Genomic DNA, 7,770 nt, shown 5'->3' with positions numbered 1-7,770 from the left:
CAGCTGCACATGGAAAAGAAAAAAATTCCCCCCCCCTTTTTTTTTTGGCCAGCAAGCTGAAGGAAAGGTGATGCAATTGAATGAACAGTAAAACTCAGTGATCAACTGCATGGCATGTCCAAGCTGTGTCTATTGAGTTTTATATTTTACAGGGAATAGTTGTTCAAGAAATTATTTAGACAGAGATAGGAAAGGATAGATTGAATCACAGTGAAGGATTTGACAACAGAGTCCATCAGCATTTTGAGGAATGGAGCAAATTCCAATAATGTCCCTGTAAGTAAGAAATCAGACAGATAATTGGGAGGTATCTGACTGAACAAAGAGCAGAGGATGGGGAAATCTGGAGGGCATTGGCAGGAGCGTGTGTCCAAATGAACTGTTGAAAACATGCCCTTAACTAAGGCCATTTATTTAGGAGAGCTGGAAACACCTGGAAAATGAGGGACATCAACTAGGCAGCAGGGAAGAGCAGCGGTGGACGCTGGGCTTTAGTCGCAGGGCAATGACATTGGCACCACTGTCTGTGTCTCTGTACCTGAAGGCATTTGAATTATAGGGGTAAAAAAAAAAAAAAAAAAATAAGTAAGAAAGAGAGGCTTCAAAGACTGAGAAGCCAACTCTGAAATTGAAGGCACCATGGTTTAGAAGCACACCCAAACCCACTGCCAGGCAGTGAGAGAGAGAGAGCGAGCGTCACTTCCGTGACGTATTTCCTGCTCCGATCTTGAGGTCCTCTGGCACATGTAGTTATTCTCTGCGCTCCACATGATGTTATGATGTGGAACACCAATAGCAAAAATTACAAAATCATGAGAGACACAGACAGTGGTGCCAATGCCAGTGCCCTGTGACTAAAGGCCGGCATCCACTGCTGCTCTACCCTGCTGCCTATTTGCTGTCACTCATCCACCAGTTGTCTCCATTACTCCTATAAATATGGCTATTGTTAAGGGCATGTTTTCAGCAGGCCATCTGAACATGTGCCCCTCTTACTGCCCTCCAGATTTCCCCATCATTTGCTCTTTGATCAATCAGATACCTCCCAACTACCTGGCTGATTTCTGACTTTCAGGGAGATTACTGGAATTTGCTCCATCCCCTAAAGTCTGTTGGACTCTGTTGTCAACTCCTTCACTGTGATTCAATCTATCCTTTCCTATCTCTGTCTAACTCATTTCTTGTACAAATATTGTGAAAGACAAATCTCAACAGACTCAGCTTGGACATGGCATGCAATTGATCATTGTGTTTTACCGTTCAATCAATTTCATCACCTTTCCTTCTGTTTGTTGGCTATAAATAAAGAGAATTCTTTCCTTGACCGTGTGCAGCTGGTTCTCTGAGGAGAGTTAGTTGGAGTTGGTACAAAGGAGGTTTAACACTGAGCGGGTGACAACAGAGAAGAGTGATGTGAGGAAAAGTGATGCAAGTCCCATGGGGCCAATGAGAGTAGAAGAGGGGTGGGGAGGTTGAGGAGGAACTTTGTCCACACAGCAACAGAATAGAACTCACAGGGGACATCCTGGATTGACATCAGATGCAAAGTGCTTCTTTAACTTCTTGTATAAACATAACTATAAATAAATAGACAATAAATGCATTTTGGATTCTTGTTCCTTAAGCTCTCTCCATTTTGCTGAACAAGTCCTGAAAACCTGAAGAAGATAACAGGAAGGCACAAGGCACAAGAGGCTCCTTAAGTTATAATGGGCCCCAGGGTGCATTTGATGTTGAGTTCATCAGTCTCCAGTGCAGAGAGAAGTTTGCACAAAGTACTCAGCAAGACAAAGTGAGAAGTAACTGTGAAGTTTCTTGGATTATTAATGGGCCCACTGAGGGCCATTACCAAGTAAGCTTCCCAAGGGACTTGTTAGAGCAGATAATTGGAAGATATGACAACAGGCCACGAAAGGCTCTGGCATGGTGGCTCTGATGCTGAGAAACCCCTCCTTTGTCTTATGAAGTAGTAAGGCCAAGCCCTGATCCCCAGACCCTTGGCAAGGAGGACCTCATGCTGACTAAGGATTCTTCCTGGGGCAGTAGGATGGAGGTCTGTATGATGTTAAGTGAAAGACATGGGAAGGGAAGATCCCAGGCTCTGCATGTGTTGCAGAAATGCTGTCAAGTTCATAACCCACATGTGCCCTGTGTCTCATCACAGGATGTGGGATGTGAGAAGGGCCCCGTCTGAACAAGCAGTCAATCACAGTGAAACTGTGAACTTCAGATCTCTCAGTTCTAGTGCCCTTCTGTGCACACCCTCCCATCGCTTGATGTCCTTTATGTTCTGCAGTGCCCAGAAGTTCACTCAGTGCTCCATGTGATGCTGCAGCAGTGCAGATCAAAGAGGGATAATCCTTTCTTTCACCCAGCTGGTAATAGATTGCTTGATGCACTCCAAAGGACCATTGGCCTTCCTGACTGCCTGGACACACTGCTGACTCATGTTCAATTTGATGTTGACCAGGACCCCCAATCCTTTTCACTCAGACCTCTCTGCAGTGTCCCGTACCCAGTCTATGTTTATGTCCAGGGTTGCCCCTACCCAGGTGCACAATCAGGCACTTGTTATAAGTTTGCCTTTGGTACTTAGTACCAACTGGTACCCAGTCTTCTGACTTGTCCACATCTCTCTGCAAGACCTTTCCACCCTCAGTGGAGGCAGCAGCACCTCCTAAACTGGTCTAATCAGCAGACTTGCTCAGAACATCTTCTAGTCCTGCATGCAAATCATCTGCAAAAACATGAATGAGAAGTGGCCCTTATAATGGAACCCTGCGGAACCCTGATAGTGACCATCTAACAGCCTGATGGAACACATTGACTGTAATTCTTTGGGGCTGACCTACTGGCCAACAGCTCGCCCACCACATTCTGTTTCTGTCTGCCGTATTCAGGACATTCTGCCCAGAAGGGTGCTGTGAGAAATAGTCTCGAAAGCTCTACTGAAATCCTCAAGGATAACATCAACTGTCTACCCTTGGTCAACTAATTCACTAACCTTGTCATAAGAAGACCTATAGTCAAACAGGACCTTCCCCTCCGGAACTTGCGTTGGCTGCAACCAATGACAGAATTGTCCTTCAGATGGCTTTCCATAACTCCCACCATCACTTTCTCCATATTTTTACCAGGCACTGGAGTGAGACTGACAAGTCCATAATTGCCCCTGTCATCTTTCTTGCTCTTCCTTACAATGAGACAACATTTGCCAGCTTCCCGTCAACTGGTATGACCCTAGACTTATTTAGATGCAATTGAAATGCGAGCCCAGAGCATACTAAGGTGTCATCATTGCAAGAACATAGATGTGCCATAGCTTTGCAGTGCCTTGAACTCTGGAGTATGCCACAGAAGGAGCATAGAGAAAGACTGGCCTCTTCTGTTTTCAAGCAGAATAACACTGCATGATACATGGGGACTGTGTCTCTGCTCTGCTATGCTCTGCTCGCAGGGGAAAGGTGCAGGGGGTTGCTCTCATTTCAGTGCTCATATCTGAGGTGTGGGGTCAAAGTGGAGAGACAGGGCTCTTTTCAGCAGTGTGTGGAGAAAAGACAAGGGGACATGGACAGAAACTGGAGCATAGGAAGTTCGGCATGAATGTGTGCAAGAACATCTTTACAGTGAGGGTGATGGAACCCTGGAACAGGCTGCCCAAGGGGTTGGGGAGTCTTCTTCTCTGGAGATATTCAAGACCCGCCTGGATGCCCACCTGTGTGCCTACCTGGTGTTCCCCAGGGGTCTGTGCTGGGGCCAGTTCTCTTTAGTATCTTTATTGATGACCTGAATGAGGGCACTGAGTGCATCCTATGTAGGTTTGCAAATTACACCAAATTGGCTGGGAGTGTGGATGTGCCTGAAGTTAGCAAGGCCCTACTGAGGGATCTGGACAGGCTGGAGAGCTGGGCTGAAGCCAATGGGATGAGGTTCACCAAGACCAAATGCCACATCCTGAACTTTGGGACCTGGAATGGACTGTCCAGGGTACGGGTGGATTCACCGACCCTGGAGGTGTTCCAGGAATCATTGGATGTTGCGTTGAGGGACATGGTTTAGTGGGAGCTGTTGGTGATAGGTGAACAGCCAGACTGGATGATCTTTTAGGTCTTTTCCAACCTTGGTGATTCTATGATTCTATGATATTCTGTCCTTGTATGAGTGCCCTCTTTGAGCAAACACTTTCTGGGAGGACTCAGCACATGTCTGGAATTAGTCACTGACCACTAAATCTGTTGAATTTAACACCATATTGGGTCTTGAGAAACAAGTCCTGTGGCAGCATGGCACCCCAGAAAGAAGAGTCTGATAACGGGATGACTTTCAAAAATTCCCTTATAAATACTTGGGCGAAAGATCATGGCATTGTGTGGATTTATCATATCCCCTACCATGCACCAGCTACTGGTAAAAGAGATCAATACAATGGGTTGTTGAAAACTATGTTGAAAGCAATGGGAGGTGGAACACTGAAGCACTGGGTAAAGCATTTGGCAGAAGCCACTTGGTTGGTCAGTACTAGAGGATCTGTCAATTGTGATGGTCCTAGCCAATCCAGCCCCCTGTATACTGCAGAGGGAGATGAGGTCCCTGTTGTACATGTAAAGAATATGTTGGGAAAAGCTTTTGGGGCTCTTCCAGCCTCTGGAAAGGGCAAACCTGTCCGTGGAACTGTTTTTGCCCAGGGACCTGGGTGCGCTTGGTGGGCGATGCAGAGAGATGGGGATGTTCAATGTGTACCACAAGGGAATTTGATGTTGGGGGAGTGCAGTCAGTAATTCCGTGTATATATATATGTATAAAGAACTGTGTGCGTAATGCATTTTAATTACTGTTTATTTGCATTCAGATATGTTTTCTAAGCATGATATAGTGATGTAGAATAGAGGGTGGAATGTCTTGGTTTTGTCATTTTTCCTATTGGTATTCCATATATAGTAGTTAGTAAAACAAGTTTTCCTCCTTAGGTCGTTGCTGCTGCTCTGTTTGTTTCCTTGAGCCCAGCTCCCATCTCCCCCATTCCTTTTTCCCTTCCCATTTGTTTGGGGCCATGGGGCCCACGGGCCTACTGCTCCCCCTGTCGTGGACACAGACTGATCTAGATAACTCCATGACAGTGCCAGCAAGGAGACCAGCCCTGACACAGCCGTTCATATTGCTGGCTACTGACTGCTGTCCTGAAGTGCTGCTGTAGAGACAACAGAACTGTTGTGAGACACACAAGGCCTGCAGAAAAGAGAGGACTTGAGAGTACTGTGGCTGTATAAATGGACCAGGATTGAAAAGGTCACGTTGTGCTGCTGTCCATGGCTGTACCTCCCCCAGACCCAGACAAGGTAGGAAGAGAGAAGAGCGAAGGAAAAGTCTATTTTTAAAGCTTATTATTAATCTCTTAACCTATTCACGGAATATGGTTCCATGTTTCTTTGAGCTCCTGAAGTAAGAAAATGGAAATTAGGTAGGAAAGAAGTAGTGAAATAAACTGCAACTTATTTGCAGATTACAGTAATACAAAAAATCAAAAATACAAAAATAATGGAACATAAAGAACCATCACTGAGAGTTGTGTGAGGAAGATGGGCACTTTATGGAAGCTGGAATAGTGCGTATTGCACCAGTTTGCTGAGAGCCTGCTTGATCTCCCTGTTCCTCATGCTGTAGATAATAGGGTTCACTGTTGGAGGAACTACGGAGTACAGAAGTGCCACTGTCAGATCCAGGAGTGGAGAGGAAATGGACGGGGGCTTCAGGCTGGCAAAAATTCCAGTGCTGACAAATAAGGAGACCACGGCCAGGTGAGGGAGGCATGTGGAGAAAGTTTTGTGCTATCCCTGATCAGAGGGCATCCTCAGCACGGCAAGGAAGATCTGCACATACGACACAACTATGAAAACTATGAAAACAAAACACCCAAAGACTACACTGGCACTAAAAAAGATAAACACAACTTCCTTAAGATAGGAGGCTGAGCAGGAGAGCTTGAGGATCTTGGGGATTTCACAGAAAAACTGGTTCACAACATTGCCTTGGCAGAGAGGCAGTGAAAATGTACTGGCAGTGTGCAACAAAGAATTGAGAACCCCAGTGCCCCAGGCAGCTGCTGCCATGGTGGCACAAGCTCTGCTGTCCATTAAGGTCCCGTAGTGCAGGGGCTTGCAGATGGCAACATAGCGGTCATCAAAGGACATGATGGTGAGAAGGGAATACTCTGCTGACATGAAGAAGGTAAAGAGCTGTGCAGCAGATCCTGTAGGAGATGGCCCTGTTGTCCCAGAGGGTGTTGGCCATGGCTTTGGGGAGAGTGGTGGAGATGCGCCCAGGTCGAGGAGGGCCAGGTTGAGGAGGAAGAAGTACATGGGGGTGTGCAGGGCGGTCGCAGGCTACGGCTGTGCTGATGAGGCCGTTGCCCAGGAGGGCAGCCAGGTAGATGCCCAGGAAGAGCCAGAAGTGCAGGAGCTGCAGCTGCCGCGTGTCTGCAATGGCCGGGGAACTCGCTGATGGAGCTGCTGTTGGACATCTGCTTTTGTTCCTGGGCTTTGAGTCCTGCTCAGAGTGCAGAAGATAATGACAAGTCCAGACGATTCTTATAGACACTCCTACTATACTATGAAAAGTTTTCATTCTCCATGAAAATATTCCATATATTATATGGATATGGATGGTTTGGGGATATGATTAGGAAATGAGAAGAAAGTAAGATCTCCCTAAGCTTCATGTTCTGGAGTTAAATGAACATTTCCCAAAGGTAAATGAAATGATTTACAGTACAGCAGAAATCAGAAAGGAGGACTTTTATAGTGGAACTTTTCTGCAGTACCTGGATGCCACAGCAACAAAAAAGAACTGTGTAATGGTCTGTGAGTTTGCTGAGTTTCTTGGTTTACAGAAAGCACAAATAACTATAACAGCAAGTGACATATTTGGGAAATGAGATTACAGCTGGACTTTGAACCTTAAGGACTGCCAGGAAAAAAGTCATCTGCCAAACCCCTGAGCTGCAAATTGCCAAGGAAGTGAGTAAGGGATGGCCAGGGTGCCTGAGGGCGGTGGCTGCACTGGTCCTTAATATTCAAGAAGCTTTTAAATCTACATTGGGCCAAAGGATACCAGTTTTAATATCTCATACAGTGTTTACTGTATTGGAGGCAAAAGGGGGACATTGGCTCTCACCCCAAAGATTCCTGAAATACCAGGCCATCCTGGTAGAGCAGGGTGATGTAGAAATAATTGTGACTAATATTGTCAACCCAGTATCTTTCCTTAGTGGAACTCCCGGAGAACCAGTATCTGACTTGGAAACAACTGAAGCTGCACATTGCAGCCAGTCAGTCGAACCTGACAAACCCTTAGAAGATGCAGAAGATGCCTGCTTCACCAACATCTACAAGGAGACTGTAAGGGAGGACATGCAGGAACTGCTACTGACCAGGATCCAAGGACTATCAGCACAAACATCACCTTTGAAACTTCCAGTTCACCCATTTCAAGCCAGGACTGGATGCTGATCCAGACTGGGAAGGAGACAAAGCTGCAACCTGACTGGGAAGGAGTATTCCAAGTACTTCTAATGACTGAAACAGCTGTGAGGATGGGCAAGAAAGGATGGACTCACAACACTTGGGTAAAGGCATCCACTAGCCCTAAGGTGTGGGAAGTGGTTGCCACAGAAGTACCTTCAAAGGTAAGAATTAGAAGGACACTTATGGGGCAGCTATGGGGCACTTATGGTGCTGCTATGGGGAACTTATGGGGCTCTTATGGGGCAGCTAT

At 46.3% G+C, this 7,770-nt stretch overlaps 1 pseudogene; it reads right to left on the bottom strand.

Moving 5' to 3' along the window:
- Window positions 1-4,741: 4,741 nt before the first annotated feature.
- LOC116652620 lies at window positions 4,742-6,315 on the bottom strand (annotated as a pseudogene).
- Between the last annotated feature and the right edge of the window lie 1,455 nt (window positions 6,316-7,770).

Source organism: Coturnix japonica, unplaced genomic scaffold, assembly GCF_001577835.2.
Source record: "Coturnix japonica isolate 7356 unplaced genomic scaffold, Coturnix japonica 2.1 chrUnrandom473, whole genome shotgun sequence".
Classification (NCBI taxonomy): domain Eukaryota; kingdom Metazoa; phylum Chordata; class Aves; order Galliformes; family Phasianidae; genus Coturnix; species Coturnix japonica.
The sequence above is the reverse complement of the archived record's forward strand: the minus strand, read 5'-3'. Positions and strand labels throughout refer to the sequence as shown.